Source organism: Lynx rufus, unplaced genomic scaffold (assembly GCF_022079265.1).
Source record: "Lynx rufus isolate CCGP_SWC_20201006 ecotype Redwood Valley unplaced genomic scaffold, mLynRuf1.p SCAF_12, whole genome shotgun sequence".
Taxonomy (NCBI): Eukaryota; Metazoa; Chordata; class Mammalia; order Carnivora; family Felidae; genus Lynx; species Lynx rufus.
In genome coordinates, this window is record NW_025814826.1 from 1,933,606 (window position 1) to 1,955,315 (window position 21,710).

The window sequence follows — 21,710 nt, forward strand, 5'->3', positions numbered from 1 at the left end:
TGAGTGGCTCAATCAGTTTAGCCTCCGACTTCGGCTCAGGTCATGATTTCCCAGTTCATGTGTTCAAGTCCCACATCAGGCTCTGTGCTGACAGCTCAGAGCCTGGAGCCTGCTTTGGATTCTATGTCTCCCTCTGTCTCTGCCCCTCCCCTTCTCTCTCTCTCTCTAAAAAAAATAGATATTTTTAAAAATAAAAAAAAAATAGCTCCCAATCCCCTCTTTTCAGGAAGTTAGAAGATGTGACCTACTAACTTACAATCAATTAAAAAAGGAAGATATGAGGGGTGCCTGGATGGCTCAGTCAGTTAAGCATCCAACTTTGGCTCAGGTCATGATCTCATGGCTCGTGAGTTTGAGCCACAGAGCCCGGAGCCTTCTTCAGATTTTGTGTATCCCTCTCTCTCTCTGTCTCTCTCTGTCCCTTCTCCATTCACACTCTGTCTCTCTCTCTCTTAAAAATAAATAAACATTAAAAAAAAGTTTAAAAAGGAAGGTATGAGATATGGAAAATAGGACACTGAACATGCAAGAGCAGCAAAGGAAATCCCTCAGATTTTCTGACAAGCAATCCCAGGTTAACTACCATGCCACAGGTGGATGTTAACCAGTCTAGACTGGAGTCTAGAGGCTCCAGGAGCAGAGGCTCCAGGAGAGCCCTTTCAAGTCAGAGTACCTGTAAGGTTCAGCACCCTGAAGGAACACTTTGGTAGTTGACAGAGGTATATAACTTATGATAAGTACATAGAAAACTAATTCAAAGAAGCACCTGGGTGGCTCATTCAGTTAAACCTCTGACTTCGATCCAGGTCATAATCTTGCTGTCTGTGAGTTCGAGCCCCATATCAGGCTCTGTGCTGGCAGCTCAGAGTTTGGAGCCTGCTTCAGATTCTGTGTCTCCTTCTCTCTCTTCCCCTCCCCTGTTCACGCTCTGTCTCTCTCTCTCTCTGTCTCTCTCTCTCTGTCTCTCTCTCTGTCTCTCTCTCAAAAATAAATAAACATTAAAAAACATTTTTTAGTCTCTGTGCTGACAGCTCAGAGCCTGGAACCTGCTCCACATTCTGTGTCTCCGTCTCTCTCTGCCTCTCCCCTGCTTGCACTCTGTGTGTGTGTGTGTGTGTGTGTTTTCCTTCTCTCTCTCTCAAAATAAATAAACATTAAAAAAAAGATCTACATAGAAAAGGAGAAGTGATCATGTTTTATTATATTTAAAGCTACAAATTCCCTAAAGCATCATTATAATCCATAAGTTTTGGCATGTCTGGTATTTTTATCCCATAGTTCAAGATACTGTCTCTTTTCTACTGTGATTTCATATTTGACCTATGAGTTGAAAAGGATTCAAATGGAGGATTTTTAAAGATACCTATTTTCTCTTGGTTTCTCTTTTAATTGTATTGTAGGCAGACAATGTGTCCCATACAATACCGACTCTTTGAAATTCATTCAGACCTGTCTTCGGCCAATTGGTCACATTTTATAAATGTCCTATGTGTGCTTGAGAATGCCTTTTCTGTAATTGTGGGCAGTTTTTCTGATTGCCTAGCCAACAAATCAAACTTTTTAGGTATATGCAAGTTTTCCAAATCTTTACTAATTTTTCCCTCAGATTCACTTAATACATGGCAGAGGTATGTTGAACTCTCTCACAATGGTGTTGGGTTTGTTCACTTCTCTCTGTAGTGACTTTATATATTTTGATGCTGAGAACATAAAGATTTAGAATTATATGTCTTCCTGGGAAATTAAGCTTTTTTTGAAATCGATATTAGTGACCTCTCTATCCTTGATAATGCTTTCTGTCCTAGAATCTATTTAGTTAAGTCTCAGAACTACTTCCTCAGCTTTCTTTTGGTTAATATTTACCTGAAGGAATGAAGTAGCAAACAAAAAGGGTTTTTAGTGAGTCAGAAGTAAACTGAGTAAAAAGAATGAAATGTTGACACACGGTACAATATGGATGAACCTTGAAAACATGCTGGGTGAAAAAAAACCAGACACATATTATATGATTCCATTTATATGACGTGCCCAGAAGAGACAAAGCCCTGAAGACAAAAAGCAGACTGGTGACTGCCAGAGGTTGGGTAGAGGAGAGAATGAGAACGAATGCTCATGGGTATAGGGTGCTTTAGGGGTGGTGAAAATATTCTGGAACTAGATAGAGGTGATGGTGGCACCACATTGAGAATATAGTAAATGAATCGTGTAATTTAAAATGGTTAATTTTATGTTGTATGAATTTTACCTCAGTTTTTTTTTTGAGGGAGAGAAAAGGTGCAAATGAGCAAGGAGCAGAGAGAGACAGAGAGAGAGAGAGAGAAGCAGGGCTCATCCAATGCAAGGCTCAAGCTCACCCAATGTGGTACTCAAACTCATGAGTTCCACATCATGAACTGAGTCGAAGTCAGATGCTTAATGACTGAACCACCCAGGCGCCCACCTCAATTTTTAAAAAGGAAAAAAGAAAAATTAACTGATTGCCTAAAAAATGCTTATACTGAGTTATGAAAATGGGTACAAGGAGTACCTGGGTGGCTCTGTCAGTTAAACGTCTGACTCTTGATCACTAGTTCAAGCCCCATGTTGGGCTCCATGCTGGTCAAGAAGCCTACTTTAAAAGAAAAAAGAAAAATAAGTTACAGATGTTTCCTAAGTCCAATTGAAGAAGGTTTCTAAATGGAACCTCTGGGCATAATTTCACATATCTCAAAAAGACACAACTAAGGGGGCGCCTGGGTGGCGCAGTCGGTTAAGCGTCCGACTTCAGCCAGGTCACGATCTCGCGGTCCGTGAGTTCGAGCCCCGCGTCAGGCTCTGGGCTCATGGCTCAGAGCCTGGAGCCTGTTTCCGATTCTGTGTCTCCCTCTCTCTCTGCCCCTCCCCCGTTCATGCTCTGTCTCTCTCTGTCCCAAAAATAAATAAACGTTGAAAAAAATTTTAAAAAAAAATAAAAAATAAAAAGACACAACTAGGGAGTAATGGCTCAGAAAGGAATGCCAGTTATTTCTTAACTGTTATTTTGGGGAACTTAGGACAAAGATTTATTAAAATGGAAATTCCTCTAAATCATTCCTTTGTCTTTCAATGAAAGATCCTTAATGTAAGAAAGCTATTTTCTATCTCCTCTAATTTGTTTTTATTATCAGTGATAGTGAAAATCAAGACATTGATTAAAGCATACAAAGAGAAAAAAAAACAACAGATTGCATCGAGCCTTGGCACACCCACCAAGTTGATCACAGGAAAATGACAACCACAACCCACCTAAGAGATTCTCTTTGTCTTATGTATTTATTTTTAGAGAGGAAGAGAGCATGAGTGAGGGAGAGGGACAGATGGAGGGAATCTCAAGCAGCCTCCATGCTCAGTGTGGAACCCTACATGGGGGCTTGATCCCACAACTCTAGGATCATGATCTGAGCCAAAATCAAGAGTTGGGCACTCAACTGAACCACCCAGGTGCCCGGAGATTCTCTTTGAACTGCACAGGCCAAGCATTAACCATTGTTAAGATTATTACCATAATAGTCTTTAGAAAACCTGTTCTAAATAACATAAATAATAAACATAAATAACATGATTTATGAATAAACATAAATTCACAATGTTGTCCATTAGATATAGATTCTGTTTTGACTATATATTTTTACATGTTTCTTTCTCTTCCCTTATCCATCCATTAACACACCAGCTTACTGTGTATACATGGATGGCGTCCTAGCTCCAGTCTTCAAAGATATTCTATCAGGTAGAATGAAAATAAGTGATAACAGTATCATAAGGTTTTTGCTGGATTGGGTGGATATTCCCCTCATCTGCTTGGGTCAGTAGGAAGGCTTCAACCAAGAAGGCCTTCAGGGTGTGACTTGTAGGTTCATCAGGTTTCCAGGCAAACACCCATAAGAGAGCATTTTCTCGGCCATACATTTATTTTCCCATTGTCTTTTGACCAAAAGCAGACTACCATTCAGAAGCCAAGGGTTATTTTTCCTTGTGTCCTCAGTAGCAGCTAACATAGTTTTCAATAGAAACCTGACAAATAAGTGATAAAGTCAGAACCAAGACATTCACAAATATTTCTTGGCCACATAAAACAAAAATTTTAGTAGTACTCTCAAACCAGTCTTTGATCTTCGTCCTTCACTTCACTACCTTCTCCCCCATAACCAAAAGACAGAGTAGAACCAAGTTAACTTGGAATTGTTTAACGATGGCAGCCAGGCCTATGCCAGGGGACTTGCTTGTTAAAAACAAAACCCACACTTCCAAGAGCTTTGCTGGTCACTGAGTAGAGGCAATTGGCACTTTTTGGCAATTGTTAATTGGCAATTGGCAATTGTTAATAAAGGGCACTTGTCTCAGAATCAATATATCTGAGTTGTATATTAGCTCTTGGGTTTGCTGATTGATTGAAACTGATCCTAGCCTTAGTTATCAGTCAGGATAAATAACATTTACTTCCCAAGGTTGTTAGGTTAACTTTATGAAATAATACATAAAAGTACATGAAAATGTTTTGTACACTCTAAAACACTATATAAACAGGGTCCTTTCCTTCTTCCTCCTACTTTATTTTTTCTTTTCTAATTAACTGAAAAGTACAAATCTGGCCTAAATTGATCTAAAACTTTGTTGTCTTGTTTTTACAAACACAATGGAAAGAGAAAGACAATAGTGTCATTTAGAAGAATGATAATTAGAAGTTGGAAGTGGTCCACTTTTTTCTAAGAAAGAGAGAAATCCAGTTGGAAATTGCCAGGCCTTGTCAGTTGCCCCATCATAATGGGAAAGGATAGATAGTGAAACCAGTGGAATTAAAAGTACAGAGAGATTTAGTTAAAACAAGGATCAAAGAAACCAGAAGGAAGATCAGCCAATACATGAACATAAAAATAACTTGTACCTGTCCCTCCAGGTTAGCAGTTTATCTAGTTAATTTGCATTGCAGAACAATAAGTCTAGAATTAAGTAAAGGGCAGGAGTTTTGTTTTGTTTTGTTTTGTTTTGTTTTGTTTATTCATTCCTTCTCTTGGAAATCTCAACAGTTCCACTTTCTTCCCCCTGCTGTTCTTTTCCTCACGAAAATCATAATTCTCTATAGTGGGAGGCCAGTAGTTTTCAAACTTTTGAATTTTTTTTTTAAAAATAGAAATCTAAAGTAGTGTTAAAACAAATCCGTGTGGAGCTGTTTTGTTAAAACCTGGAGCCTTAGGGCTCCAGCAGCATAGTTTCAAAGTAATTGTTGAGGATTCTTTGCTCCTATAAACATTTTACATATCAATATATATATTTACCCCCCTTTCTCAGGTTAATAGCTTGTAATAATAGTTATTATCATGAGGGTATGGATAACAGGAAGCTTGAGAAACTGAGTGGGAGTGTGTTCCTATGTTAATCTCAAATGTGAAATAAAAATACTTAGTTTAAATATGCTGCCATTAACTGGTTTTTCAGATTTGGAAAATCTTTAGGTTTTAATTTTCTTTATTTTTAAAAATTTTTAGGTTTTTTTTTTAAGTAATCTCTACATCCAACATGGGGCTCACACTCAGGACCCCAGGATCAAGAGTCACATGCTCTTCCAATGGAGCCAGCCAGGCGCCCCTTATAGGTTTTAATTTTAGATAGAATACTCTTAAATCTTTATGAATGTGCCAAGAAAATATCTGTCTGTTAATATGGTGCAAAGAAAGTGAAAAGGAAATTTACAATGTCACTAAGGTCTCTCTTTCACTTAACCCTCCATCTAGCTGCCAAATTAGGTGATATTATTCTGTTTTCAATGAAGATCCTGAAACTCACTGAAATTAAATAATTTGGCTCCAAGTATGTGAGCTGGGCCTCAAGCCAGTTCATCAGATTCCAAAGTCTGCATTTTTGGTACTGCAGCTGACATTTAATTACTTTCAGTTTTAGGGGAACTCATGTGTGTAAATTTCCCATTTGCTGTATGGTTATAATCCCTGGCCCTTAAATAAGAAATCTGATTACTTCTTGTCAGTGATGTTAGTATGAATTTAGATTCTTGGTGTTTTCCAGTGTTTTCTCTAAATGATAGCAATAAGCTATCTATGCTAGAATTATCTTGAGTAACCAGGAATAGTATCAGATTCATAATAAGTACACTGAATGCTTCAGGTTTAGTTACAGATTTTCTTTTTCAGGTACTTGAATATTAATGAAAACGTCAATTCTAAGAAAAGTAATTTTCATTACCATTTTAGAAACAGGCAAGAGAATTTGCTTCTTTCCTGGAATTGCCAACAGTGGAATGGATCATCATGAAGGCCATTGAGCCTGGACCACACATTTGTAAAAAGTCTCACATCAGGAATTTCAATATTATCTGTAGATGAGATAATAATATTAGCCACTGTTGGCAGTTGCTGTTCAAATAATTAATATATAAAAGGTAAAGGATATTAATAATCTGCCTTTTCTCTTGTTATTCGTTCCAGTGAGTGTGATCTTCAACACCTTTCTTCGGGAATGTACACATACCTTTATTTTTTATTTTGTTTTTTTTAAATGTTTATTTTTGAGAGAGAGAGAGAGAGAGCAGGTGAGGGGGAGAGAGAGAGGAAGACAGAGGATCTGAAGCAGGCTCCAGGCTCCATGCTGTCAGCGCAGGCCTCGAACCCACCAACTGTAATATGACCTGAGCCGAAGTCGGATGCTTAACCGACTGAGCCACCCAGGCACCCCAACACATCTTTAAATAAGGAGATAGAACTTGCTTTTTTCACTTAATAATCTCATGAGGATGTCCCTTTCCTTGTGGACATTCAGGCTGTTTCCAGTTTTTGCCACTTGAAAGCTAAGCTGCAACAAACATCCTTGTATGAGTGCATGTCCCCTTTATTGATCTTTTTAAGTTTATTTATTTATTCTGAGAGAGAGAGAGAGAGAGAGCATGCACATGTGTGAGCGGGGAAGGGGCAGAGAGAGAAGGAGACACAGAATCCGAAGCAGGCTCCACGCTCAGAGCTGTCAGCACAGAGCCCGATGCTGGGCTCGAACTCAGGAACCGTGAGGTCGTGACCTGTGAGATCACAACCTGAGCTGAAGTCGGACCCTCAACCTACTGAGCCACCCAGGCACCCCGACTGTAGAGTGATTATAAAGCACACCCATGGGACACCTGGGCGGCTCAGTGGGTTAAGCTTCCGACTTTGGATTTTCGCTCAGGTCATGATCTCACAAGTTGGTCACACTCTGCGCTGACAGTGTGGATTTGGCTTGGGATTCTCTCTCTCCCCCTCTCTCTCTCTGCCTCTTTCTCTCTCTCTCTCTCTCTCTCTCTGTCTGTCTCAAAATAAATAAAACTTAAAAAAAAAAAAGCACAGCCATGAAGCCACTACCAAATTCAAGAACAAAACATGATCAGTGTCCAGAAGCCACCCCCAGGATGTGACATCCTGGTGACATCTCCTGTCCCTCCACTGGAGATCGTTTCATTCTTCAGATTTCTTCTGTTTTTCTTTATAGTTTTGTCATTTTGAATACATTCTTAAAAATATGGTTAGCCTGGCCTATTTCTGACCTTTATAGAAATGGTACCATAGTTGTATATTCTTAAGTTGGGCTTCTTTCACTCACCAAAGAGATGCCACAGGACACAGCCATGTGCAGCAGCCATCAGACTCCGGGTGGGGTCCCTCACACTGAGCACCTGTGTGTTGTTGATACTTGGTTACACCAATAAACTTTGTAAGATGCATCCATTGATTGTAGGCAACTCTGGCTTGTTCATTTTCATTTTAACGTATGCATTTACCACAGTCTCTTTGGCCATATAATCATTCTCAGCATTTCTGGACATTACAGACAGTGGCATGTGGGTGGCCCTCGTGCAGAGGTGAGTGCCTATCCTGGTGAGGTAGAGGGGAGGAGGGTGCTTCTTCACCCTGCATTCCAGTCTCCTCACCTGTTAGCATTGTGAAGTATTCCTGCTGCCCTACTTTCTTTCCATCATTTGGTGTCTTTAGATGTCTTTTCCCGATTTTTTTTCAGACTTTGTTATTTTTCAGCTTGATGACTCTGTAGTGGAATGTGATTGTGGTTTAAATTGCAATTCCTTGACTACTTGCTGAGGCTGAGAAACTTTTGCTATGTTTATTGGTCCTTTCTGTTTCCTCTTTGGTCTTTTCCGGTCTGTTGCTTGTTTTCCCTTTGGAGTGCGGAGCTTTGTATATTCTGAATAGGAGTCTGTCAGTGGTTCTATATGACTTATGTGTCATATAGGTGGTATGTCTGTTCTTTTTTATTAGCTGAATTACTTAATTTATCAAAGTCCTCAATCTTTTCTTTTATGGTTAGTGCTTTCTTTTACTTGTTTACGAAATCTTTTCACACCCCAAAGTCATGAATGACACTTCAATTTGGGATAGCTTTCCCAAAGTGGAACTGCTTAGGCCAAGAACACGTAACTAGACTTGTTTTCATGACCTTACAGGCAGGGCCACACGAAGCATCATAAGTGACTTTGGAATGACCCTTAGTTCTCCTGGGACCACCCCTAGCATAGTGGGAGGCTGAGTCTCCTTCCCCCAGGTCCAAGAAACCTGCTTATGGGTAATGAGATTAACCGAGGTACCAAGGGAGACCATGAAATGTAAAGACGTCAAATGTGTTTAGAATTACAAGGGTTACCATTTATCATATGTCACATACCATGCTGCATATGCACAGTGTGTATAATCCTCAAAATAACCCCTCAAAGCAAATATTATTTTATCCATTTCACAGATGAGGAACTTAAAGCTCATCAAAAGTAAATATTTTACCCTAAACCCACCTTTAAATGGCTCCAAGTCAAGTTCTGCTTCTGTTACAGCATCCTGAAGCATAGCTTGATTGTACTTGAGTTGCAGTTAGGGGTACAGGATGGTGTGGCCCATCACAATTACAGACAAACCACCGTCCCTACCCTCAGTTACTGTCTGTGATTGGATGCGATGGGGTGGAGGTAAGGCATTAGAGCCCCCCAGTGCAGGCTGCCTCTCCAATGACATATGCTCAGAAATGCTAGTTTCAGAACTGGGGGCTTACATTGCTTCCTGCCCCAGTAGTGTGGGGGAAATGTCCTGTACCTCTGTGTTTCCAGCACCATAATTTTCTGCCTGAAACTGTGCACACAGTAGTGCAGATTGATTTACTAACTAGGTTGGAGCCCACTCACTTGGTAAAGAGCATTTTATTGTTTTCCTATTCACTATTTGGCATGCCATTGTCAATTATTTCAATCTTATAAAGAGTATATGAAGGGAGACCACTTGATATGTAAAGTCATGGTAATAGATTGCTAAGGAAGCAAGTTTTTCATTTAAGTGTCAGCACACTTGTGATAATGTTTGGTAAAAAATGTGTATCTATCAAAAAATATGGGCTGACAGATTTTGTGTGGAAACGTGGGTGTTCCTGCCTCCACACTGGTGAATAAGTAGATGACATGACACTTTTGAAATACCACCTGGGACATGAGAAAGACCTAGAACTTGGCAGAGTTCTAGACAGCAACATGTTGGAGGAATTTTTATTTCCCTTATAATGGTATGTGTGCATTATTTCCTGCTAAGGTAGACCAGAAACATGCAAGAACTTGTTCTATACAAAACCGTGCTAGTTAATGTGTGTGTGTGTGTGTGTGTGTATTTTTTTAAGTAGGCTCCACACCAAGTGTGGAGCCCAACACAGGGCTTGAACTCATAACCCTTAGATCAACACCTGAACTGAGGTCAAGAGTCAGACGCTTAACAAACTGAGCCACCCGGGCACCCCTGCATTAGTTAATATTTTTATAGCCCAAATCTTGAAGAAAGAATAGAGATTGAAAAGGACATTTTTTTTTTTTTTTAAATTTTTTTTTCAACGTTTATTTTTATTTTTGGGACAGAGAGAGACAGAGCATGAACGGGGGAGGGGCAGACAGAGAGGGAGACACAGAATCGGAAACAGGCTCCAGGCTCTGAGCCATCAGCCCAGAGCCCGACGCGGGGCTCGAACTCACGGACCGCGAGATCGTGACCTGGCTGAAGTCGGACGCTTAACCGACTGCGCCACCCAGGCGCCCCGAAAAGGACATTTTTTAATAAAAGTAGATATCCTATAAACTACGAGGCATTCCATATTTATAAATTTATCTTACATAATCATAGAAGTTTAATCAGTGATTGAAAGGAGTAGAGCAAAAGGCTTAATTTCAGGTGTGTATTTCATTTACTTTTTTCACTTTCTCCAACAATCTACAGTTTGAAAAGTACCTTCCTGAAATTCTGTGGACTAACCTTGGAAAATGCTATTCGCTACATCTATAAGGTATTTTGGGGATATTCTTAGTAGACAAATGTGTCTGGGGTCAAACTGCCCCATTTGATGCCCTTGCTGGCTACCTGACCTTGGGAAAGGTATGTCCCTGCAGGAGACTAGCTAGAGGGCTACATAAGTATGTATGTACAGGTGCTGAGGTCCAGGCCCAGCTAGTGGTACATTCACAGTAAATACAACCATCCCAGCGACATTACTAAAAAGCTGTTATACAGTATGCATTCTGTTACTTTCAGTATCTTTCTCATCACCAAAGAAGGTTTAAATCTGAAATTGCTTCTTGAAATTCAGCCATCACAACAACCTTTTCTGAAAACTATCCATGTCTTTTTACAGATGTGTATGTAAACTCAGATGAAAAATATGTCTTTTTCCTAATGTTAATGTTCTCCTTAGCCTCAGAACACTTATACCTTCTGTCCCAGAGTTCAGGGTGGGCCTGTGCAGGGCCACGGACTCCCTGCCGTGGGTCAGCAGCATGCCTGGCTCACCTGGGATGTGGAGGCACCCATGTGGGGGAACATGGAGCTAGTGCCCCATGTCCTGCCTGTCTTGACTTAGAAAAGGAAGAGAGGGCATTGTAAAGGAAGGGTGTGAAGGACTGTCTAGCTTTCCCCAGTCTCTCTCCTCTTTCATCCCAGCTGTCATACTGCCCACTGGGTCCCATGTAAACTTTCCAGTGAAGACGACAGCATCACTATTTGATTACAAAAGTACTCAACCTTTTGTTTTCCAGAAGCTTTGGGATCAGCTCGGGTGAGAGCTTCTAGTAAAGGAAAGAAAGATGATATTTGTAGCAAAATAATTAAGCAGAGCCAAAGGGGGTGTGACACTGGACACATTTCAGGTCAGGGTTGAAAGTCTCTTTGCTAGAGATCCTTGTCTCAAGGTAGTTAGACTTTTCAAATAACAACTTTATTGAGATGCAGTTTACCCTCCATAAAACTTACCCTTCTAAAAGTAAACCATTCAGTGGGTTTTTATATTCACAAAGCTGTGTGAGCATCATCACTGTCTAATTTCAGAACATTTTTATACCCCAGAAAGAAACCCGTACCCATTAGCGGTCACTTCCTGTTCCCCTCAGCCCCTGACAAACATTAGTCTGATTTCTGTCTGTATGGATTTGCATATACTGAACACCTCATAAAAATGGAACCATGTGTACTGTGGCCTTTCGTGCCTGGCTTTTTGCACTTAGTATAATGTTTTCGAGGGTCATCCACATTGTGGCAGGTAGCAGTGCTTCTTTCCTTTCATGGTTGCCGGATACGCCATTACATGGATATACCGGACTTGCTTATGTTTTCACCAACTGATGGACATTGGGGTTGTTTCCACTTGCTAGCTATCGTGAATAATAATGACTTACCCTGTGAGCACTCATACACTGTTTTTTCACGGACACAGTCTATTTAGGGTAGATACCTAGGATCGGAATTGCTGGGTCACTACTGTTTTCCAAAGTGACTTCCCCAATGTTACTATCTTACCAGCATTACATTTTAAATCACCGGTTACCTAATCTTGTTAGGATCTCAAGGTTTCCATGGCTCCTATCGATTTGTTAAGTATCTCCTGGGCCATCTAATAAGGTCTTCTCTAGTGGATCAAACCTTTTTCAAGGAAATGCATTTGAGTGTCCTGACAAATGCTTGTTTAATTCATTCAAAGTTCTCTTTTGAGTGTACGAAGGTGACATAAAAGGACATAATGGGACATAAGCTGCCTTCTGGAAGACAGTCATTTTTTCTTCTTAAATTAGGTCAAAACTGTATTTATACTTAGCACAGAGTCTGATACTGGATTAATTAAATGAATAGGTGTGATTAGGCAAAAGAAAATCAGAAACCATAGGTTTCTTAAAAGGAAAGTCAAGGGCTTATGAAAAATTCTCACATGGAAGCACTGTGGGACAAGAAAGCCAGCCTCCTGAGAGTGGACCTGATGTGCCTGTCCTCTGCGGAATCCTCAGCAGCCAGATGGGGATGTGCCCAAGACGCACGTAATGCCTGGATGGTGGTGTAAAGGCATGTGGTCTGGCCACCCCGTGCTCACTGGAGCACCCAACTCCTCCCCAGCCACTTTCCAGTACTGCACGGGGAAGGCACACAGCACACTGGCACCTGTCACACACAGCGAGTTGCTTCAGTGCTTCCATTTGAGAATTGTTCGTAAGCAGGCTGATTTCAGATGGCGGCAGGCCTTGGGAAAAAGAGGATGAGGTGGGGTTTAGGTGGGGCGGCGATGATGTGCTCTGGGCTCCTGGGCTCCGCTCTGCTGCCCAGGTCAGTGCTCTGAGTGCCCCCAGTGCCACCCTAGCAGAAAGCTGTCCTCAGGCATAAACAGCGTATTAGACAATGAAGGCACATCTTTAAAGAGTCTTCTTATTGAACCTTGAAGATACTTGACGATCCCTCTACAGTCAGAAAGACAGAGAGCGAATCATTTTTTATGCTGTATTCACTTTGGGTGTAGGAGATATGTAGTGAAGGTTTAACATTTCCTTCTTCTCTTCGAGTATTTTCACTTGTACCAAATAAAAGCAGTCATGCCTAGAAAGATGGCCTGTGCAAGGTGACTTACACACTTGCCTTTATGGAGAGGGGCTGTGTTGTTCCCATCCCCTACCACCTGTAACATGACACATGACCAATTCTGTTGCTGCAGCAGGCATGTTGGCACACACCCCTCCTCTCAGCCTGTCCAGCACAAGTCTCCCAGGGCTCTCCTGTTACCATTCTCACTTCTAGGACCTCCTGGGGTGCAGTGATGCCCGTATTTATGGAGTAAGAGGTAACTCTGACCCAGACCATATGTGTCATGGGAGAGTTTTAAATGTCACGAGATCCTGGTAGGTTGGTTTGATCTGGAGTTGACTTCAGACTCAGGCTGTTGGTGGTGGCGCCTGAACTTTTGTGCTCTCCCCATGGAGTGGTTTGGCCATGGCGTGGGTGCTCTGCAGGGGGTTATATGCCGTGGAGTGGCGTGGGTGCTCTGCAGGGGGTGACATCCCCTGGAGTGTGGTTGGCATGGCATGGGTGCTCTGCAGGGATGACATCCCCTGGAGTGTGGTGGGTGTGGCATGGGTGATCTGCAGGGGGTGACATCCCCTGGAGTGTGGTGGGCATGGCGTGGGTACTCTGCAGGGGGTGACATCCCCTGGAGTGTGGGGACTTGTTGTGGATGCTCTGCAGGAGGTGGCATCCCATGGAGTGTGGTGGGCGTGGCGTGGGTGCTCTGCAGGGGGTGACATCCCCTGAAGTGTGGTGGGCGTGGTGTGGGTGCTCTGCAGGGGGTGACATCCCCTGAAGTGTGGTGGGCGTGGTGTGGGTGCTCTGCAGGGGGTGACATCCCCTGGAGTGTGGTGGGTGTGGTGTGGGTCCTCTGCAGGGGGTGACATCCCCTGGAGTGTGGTGGGCATGGCGTGGGTGCTCTGCAGGGGGTGGCATCCCATGGAGTGGTGTGGGTGCGGCCTGGGTTCTGTGCAGGTAGTTGTAACACTGCAGAAAAGAGAGCCACAGCTGCACACCACAGGCACCTGGACACAGGCAGTGGAGGACACGTGGTGGCTACAAAACCTCTGTAAGAATTACTTTCTTTTTATCTAAGTTAAACTGCTATATCTTACTAGAAAGTCACGTTAAGACTGCTTCACCTTTGATGTTCTCTTTGGCGCAGACAAGGTGTTCACGGCGTGAAGTGCAGGGCCTCCTCCCCTAGGTGAGCAGGTGTGCACCCACCCCCCAGGAAGACATCTTCCTCAGGATCCCCATAAGTCTGGCTCAACACTGCCAATTGGCCTGCTTCTAGAACTACTGTATTCTTTATTTTTTCATTTTATTTTTGAGAGAGAGAGACCAAGCACGAGTGGGGGAGAGGCAGAGAGGAGGGAGACACAGAATCCAAAGCAGGCTCCAGGCTCTGAGCTGTCAGCACAGAGCTTGATGCAGGACTCAAACTCACAGACAATGTGATTATGACCTGAGCTGAAGTCGGATGCTTAACCGAATGAGCCACCCTTGCGCCCCTAGAACTACTATATTCTTGTTGGGTGTTGGGCCACAAGAAAGTATAAAGTGATAAGAATTGTTATATTATTTGCAAGTAACCAGATGCATTGACCTAATTTTATAAAGAGTGGAAAGTTATCTTTATAACTGAAAATAATATTCCTGTCTAAGTTGAGCACTATTAATAAGGATTCAGAAAAAAGGAAGAAATTATATCTTAGGCTGCATTGAATTTGTATCTAAAGATACATCTGACCAGAAATGCCTGAAGCCTATTGTCAGGCACATAGAGCCAGTGCTATGAGGTGGAACATGTGTGGCCTGTGTCTTCTCATGGTGGGCGGCCATTGTCCAGCACACACAGGGAGACAGAGACATGCCAGGAAGGTAGTGGACTCAATCTTGAGCAACACTGAGGTTTAAAGAACAGTTGCAACTTCTTGGTCTCAGGAGCCTGTTATACTCTTCAAAATTAATGAGAACCCAAGGAGATTTTCTTTTAGTGTGGGTTATATGGATTAAAATTTACCGTATTTGAAATTAAAATGGAGAAAACTTATTACTTCACCTAAAAACCCCAATAATAAGCCCATTAAATAATAACATAAACAGTATTTTCATGAAAAATGTTTTCTAAAACAAAACCACTTTAGTGAGAAGAGTAGTATTGTTTTATGTTTTGCTGATCTATTTAATGTCTGGACTAATGGAAAACAATGGAGTATCATTTCTGCTCTGCATTCAAACTGTTGTAGCATCATGCATCCTGTGGCCTCTGGAAAACTCCATTGTGCACAGATGAGAAAAGAAAATAAGGTCTTAGAAAATAGTTCTGGCCATGTGGGCCACCTGAAAGGGTATCCCCAAGTCCATCTTTGAGAAACATGGGTCTGAAGTATTCCGTTTTTCAGATAATCTGTGTTGCAGAGTTTGAGTACTACTATAATAGTAGGTATGGAGAAATTACCAACCAAGAGTAGGAATGGAGAAAATTGCCATTTCCAATGGCAAATTTCAGGAACATTTTATACCCAAAATATATGCTTGATTAAAAAAACAAAACAACAAAAAAAACCCTAAGTATGAACTAACTCAGTGGACCAGGTTGCTTCCTTACATGTTGCCTTCCTATTATAGTTGATATCATTGTAGTTTCAATCTCCTGGAGCAAATTCCACTCTATCCACACCCAAAAGAAAGTGGTTCAGGCCATCTTAGATTACTCAGGGAACACTTGGGAGTAGTATGTAGATGAGACTTTATCAGATGGGGAAAATAACTAAGAAAACAGGCCAAGCAGGCAGGTCGTATCAGTTAACAATCTGGTATGCAGAGGGGAAAACCTGCCCCCTTTGCTTTCTTCCAGTGGACTGGAGGCCATGAACGTCTTCGTTTCCCTTGCTTCGAGTGGTTGGTTTCCCAGATAGCGTTAATTATCTACTAGTCAAAATAAAGAAGATTGGATATAATGAAACCAGAGGAAGTCAATCATTTGCTGCAGCCAAACATTTATAAAATTTGTGTGGAAGTATGCAAATTTAGCATTGTTTCAAATGGCATTGAGGCTGGAACGCCAGTTCCAGTTGTACATGTTTCTGACATTCCTTTCTGATATCGTCCCCAGCCACCCTCCTTACTCTTGCAGCCTCCTTTTCAGTGCCAGGCAGAGGGCCTGCTGTTGCTGTACAGGACTAACCCCAGGACTCTTTAGCGCATCACATGACCCAGAGCACGGAGAGCTGCCTTTCTCAGCCACAAGTTCTCTAAGTGGATGTACCCACTGGTGTTCTCTGAGCATGCATAGCTTACTCAATTCCATGCACCGTTCTCGCACAAGGATGGGGTACGTTGGCTCTTACTAACCCCAGGAGAGACATCCGAGTGTGGACACCATTTCAGATTCTTATGCCAAATTTATGAGACTTTTTTCTGGAGATGCCCTCAAGTTGGTCCCCTCCCCCTAGAAACTCCTTTGTGTACTTCTACTTAGATTTTAACAGTTTCTAGAATATTCCCCAAATAAACTATAGGCAAGAAAATGAATTTTTTTTTCCTTCTGGGAAATAAGTGACTTTGCTTCTTACCCAATACCCAAAGCCCTTTGCAGCATGAGAAGAAGTCTTCAGTCAGCCAGGCTTATAGATCATTCTGCAGAAGGCATTTAGCATAGATGGTCGGCTATTTCTAGCTGCTCCATACTGTGGCACTTTCATAGAAAGGACATATATCTTGTTCCCACTCCTCTATCAGCCACTGCAAACTTCACCTTTACCTAACACTGGAGATTTGGGAATCACATTTCCTTCTCAAGCAGAGACACACGTCAGCAAGGAATGCTAGCATTATAAACTGGAGAACCACTAAATCCTAGAAGGGAGGAAAGTGAGCCCAAGAGAGATTTCAGGACTTGCCCACATTATGTATGAAAGGTGTCCTCTCTATAACCCATTCTGCCTCCAGCACTCCATCAAAGCAAATACCATCTCCAGCAGCATTGGTGGGATTGGAGATGTGTACCCCAAGGCATGATGGGGCAGTATTCCCTTCTGAACAACCTTCACCTCTATTGCAATCCTAAGTTTCAATCAATCTCTGGGACCTTAATTAGATTTAAAAAGTGTGATACTCTTCATTCTATTGTATCTCTCCTAAGGAGTCACTCCAGGAACTTTTTCCTAAGTAATCTAAGAAAGCACCTTTTATACTGTAACCAGTTCCAGTTAGGGGTGGCGCTTGCTTTAGAGAGAGTGGAAGAGTTGAAAACCATTTTAAAGGAAATCTCTGGTCCCACATCCTGCTTATGCTGTTGGTCATAGGAGTAAGTATCTTCGAAAAGAGTATACTTTGGGGGCGCCTGGGTGGCTCAGTTAGGCGTCCAACTTCAGCTCAGGTCATGATCTCACAGTTCGTGAGTTCGAGCCCTGTGTTGGGCTCTGTGCTAACAGCTCAGAGCCTGGATCCTGCTTCAGATAATGTCTCCATCTCTCTGCCCTTCCCCCCCCCACACACACACTCTATCTCTCTCTAAAATATGAAAAATAAAACTTGAAAACAAATTTTTTTAAAAAGGAAAAGAGTATACTTTGCAATTATGAATAGTTGTATCATTAATTTATTCTATGCTAGTACTTTACACACCTAGACTATAAGAAAGTGGGTGAAGGCTACACAGGATCTCTGTACTATCTTTGCTACTTTCTATAAGTTTATAATTTGTTTAAAATAATGTTTTAAAAAAAATCTAATGAATTACTGATTAAATAGTTTAAAATAGTAATAAGTAATGGTGAATTAAATTATATTACTTTGGGGGGACTTTATTTGAATGTACCTAAAAACACCAATAATAGCAATAGCTGTTACCATTTATGCCAGTCAGGCACATACAGAATGTATGGAAACATGTCCACAGTCCCGTGGCTGGGTGGATCACAGCTAGGCTCAGACCAGACCTGTGTGAAACTAAAGACGATGTGCTCTTCACTTTAAGATACTTTTCTCCATTGGTTACCACTGTTTTGTTGTTTTGTTTTGTTTTTTAATTTTACTTTTTATTTTTTAAAATTTACATTCAAATTAGTTAGCATATAGTGAAACAATGATTTCAGGAGGAGATTCCTTAATGCCCCTTACCCATTTAGCTCATCGCCCCTCCCACAACCCCTCCAGCAACCCTGATTGTTCTCCATATTTATGGGTCTCTTCTGTTTTGTCCCCCTCCCTGTTATTATATTATTTTTGTTTCCCTTCCCTTATGTTCATCTGTTTTGTCTCTTAAAGTTCTCGTATCAGTGAAGTCATATGATTTTTGTCTTTCTCTGACTAATTTCACTTAGCATAATACCCTCCAGTTCCATCCATTGCAACATAGTTGCAAATGGCAAGATTTCATTCTTTGATTTCTGAGGAATACTTCATTACACATACGTACCACATCTTCTTTATCCATTCATCCATTGATGGACACTTGGGCTCTTTCCATACTTTGGCTATTGTTGATGTGCTGTTCTAAACATGGGGGCGCCTGTGTCCCTTCAAAACAGCACACCTGTATCTCATGGATAAATGCCTAGTAGTGCAATTGATGGGTCATAGGGTAGTTCTATTTTTAGTTTTTTTGAGGAACCTCCATACTGTTTTCCAGAGTGGCTGCACCAGCTTGCATTCCCATCAACATTGCAAAAGAGATCCTCTTTCTCCGCATCCTCCTTGCCAACATCTGTTGTTGCCTGAGTTGTTAATGTTAGCCATACTGACAGGTGTAAGGTGGTATCTCATTGTGGTTTTGACTTGTATTTCCCTGATGATGAGTGATGTTGAGCATTTTCTCATGTGTCGGTTGGCCATCTGGATGTCTTCCTTGGGGAAGTGTCTATTCATGTCTTTCACCCATTTCTTCAATGGATTATTTGTTTTTTGGGTGTTGAGTTTAATAAGTTTTTTATAGATTTTGGATACTAACCCTTTACCCGATATGTCATTTGCAAATATCTTCTCCCATTCTGTCAGTTGCCTTTTAGTTTTGCTGATTGTTTCCTTTGCTGTGCAGAAGCTTTTTATTTTGATGAGGTCTCAGTAGTTCATTTTTGCTTTTGTTTCCCTTTCCTCCGGAGACATGCTGAGTAAGAAGTTGCTGCGGGCAAGATCAAAGAGGTATTTGCCTGCTTTCTCCTTGAGGATTTTGATGGCTCCCTGTCTTACATTGAGGTGTTTCATCCATTTTGAGTTTATTTTTGTGTCTGGTGTAAGAAAGTGGTCCAAGTTCATTCTTCTACATGTCGCTGTCCAGTTTTCCCAGCACCACTTGCTGAAGAGACTGTCTTTATTCCATTGGATATTCTTTCCTGCTTTGTCAAAGATTAGTTGGCCATATGTTTGTGGATCCATTTCTGGGTTCTCTATTCTGTCCCATTGATTTGAATGTCTCTTCTTGTGCCATGGTTACCACTGTTTTAACAGAGCCCTAGCTTTTTGGTTTTCAAAATAGATTATAAAAGTGTTGTACATGTTCTGTTAAAATTTCAAGCATCCAAAAAGCATAGAATTGAATGTAGGATAAAGAAAACCAAGTGTTCTTTTATAAATCATTCCAGATATAAAATTTCATGTTTCTAAATTTTTTAAATATATGTAGTAACTTACAAACAAAATTGGATTTATAACCCCACACATTGTTGGGATATAAAATGGTGCAGTGCCAGCACTATGCACCACAGTTAGGTAGCTCCTCAAAAAAAACACAGAATTACCGTATGACCCAGCAAATTACTCCTAGGTTATCTGTGTAAGAGAATTGAAAACATGTGTCCACACAGAAACTTGTATATGGATGTTCACAGCAACAGTTTTCATATCAGCTGAGAAGTGGAAACAACACAAATGTCCATGAACTGATGAATGGATAATAAAATGTCATTTATCCATACCATGCATTATTCAACCAAAAAAGGAGTATAGTACTGACACATGCTATAACATGGATGCACCTTAAAAACATGATGCTGAGTAAAAGAAGCCAGACACAAAAGACCACATTTAATATTATTCCATTTGTATACAATGTCCATAAAAACAGCAAGTAGATCTGTAGCAAGAATGACTGCTGACGGGCACAGCACAGGGTGTACCTGGGATGGTATTGACATGAGGAAACATTCTGGAAGTAAACAGTGGTGAAAGTTCCACAAGTCTATGAATACACTAAAAACCATGCACTGTACACTTTAAAAGATGAATTTTTTGGTATGTGACATATCTCAATTTTAAAAATTAGATTTAAGGGCACTTGGGAGGCTCAGTTTGTTAAGCGTCTGACTCTTGATTTCAGCTCAGGTCATGATCAGGTTCATGGGATCAAGCCCTGAGTTGGGCTCTGCACTGACAGCATGCAGCCTTCTTGGGATTCTCTATTTCTCTCTCTGCCCCTCTCCCACCCACAAGCACGCAGTGTGCACACTCTAAATAAATAAACCAACAAACATTTTAAAAACTAAATTGAAAAATAAAATAAAAATTGTGTTCTGCTGTAAAGAATTTGCGATGCTCATATTAAATCACATCTCACATAGAAGGGAGTATAACTCTTTCCACGAGCTGTCAACAATCCTCAGTCAAAATACTAGGTACTCATTTTCATGGTAAATATAACTTTTTTATGAAAAATGAGTATACATATGTATATACCTATGCATGTGTGTGTGTGTGTATATATATGTGTGTGTGTGTGTGTGTATATATATATACAAAATACAATTTTAACCATTTTAAGTGTGCATTTTGGTAAATATAATTTTAATACATGCGTATATCTTGATGTCTTCCCATTTAAATACTACACTGTTGCTATAAATAAAAATATAGCTATGGAAGCTTTCTAGTTTTCTGAGATGTGACCCAAATTTTTCTGCAGATTCACTTTATGCAATCTATAAATTAAGATATATCTTAAGAAATTAATTCTGGCAAAATGATGTTTTCAGATTTTTTTCATATTTTTTTATCATAAACTGGATGACTTTATCTGTATGTCCTTTTCCCCCTCTATTTTAATTAAACATATATTTTACAAACTTTAAAAAAAATGAAAATATAAACTTTTGGTGGCATCTACCCATCAGATAATTTGTTTGTTGTTTTAAACATATTTTAAAGGAATGGCTTTTTAGAAAGAATGAGTTTCCTATGCAACAAAGTGAAACCTGATACAAAAATGAATGGGAAGGACTGAAGTGAGAAGAACAATACACTGTAACTGTGCCAAAAGTTAGCTTCAGCACAGTCTGTCCCAGTCAGAGGCTGGAGTCATTTCGAGGGATGTGCGTGCTGCCTGAGACAAAAGCTATAGTTCACAGAGCCATCTGAATCACATTTATTTTTCAAAACGGTAGAGAAGCTGATTTTTTATAAGACTAAGTTTTTTATTTAATGCATTAAAGTATAAATGTGTATCCGGTCCAAACTTTTAAAATTAGCCACTAGCATCCTCTAAATAAGTAAGCATCATTAAATTCAAAAAGAACTTTTCTAAGGCTATATTCATAGTATAGCACTTGTCAAAGAAAAGTCCAAGGGAACACTGCTTCCAAAAAGGACTTCATGGTTATAAATTGAAGAAACTTCCATTTGTCCAGATCTTACATGTATCTTTTACACCAGGTTTACCAGAGTCTCCCACACCAGAGTGTCCAGCTAAGAAACAGGTAGGCTGCACACAACAACCCTAACCCACCATAGAACCATCTTCTTGGAGTTTATGGACTCCACACAACAGAAACTCCAAAGATTTAGGAAAATCGATAAACACTTGGTCACTCTCTGGAAAGTGTTATTTTCCTGTTCTGTATAAAGAATCATCTTTTTATCATACCTTTA

The 21,710-nt window shown here is 40.8% G+C and overlaps 1 long non-coding RNA gene across 3 annotated transcripts in view; it reads right to left on the bottom strand.

Annotated features, from left to right (window-relative positions):
* Positions 1-21,710, bottom strand: part of LOC124507381 (uncharacterized) — a 133,152-nt gene that overhangs the window by 91,072 nt on the left and 20,370 nt on the right. The window contains exon 4 of one of the 3 annotated variants that reach the window (XR_006961020.1): positions 7,600-7,672. The exons of the other annotated variants lie outside the window; for them this stretch is intronic. This is a non-coding gene — a long non-coding RNA (uncharacterized LOC124507381). Of the gene's footprint in view, positions 1-7,599; positions 7,673-21,710 lie in introns of those variants that run through there. 3 annotated transcript variants of the gene reach the window in all.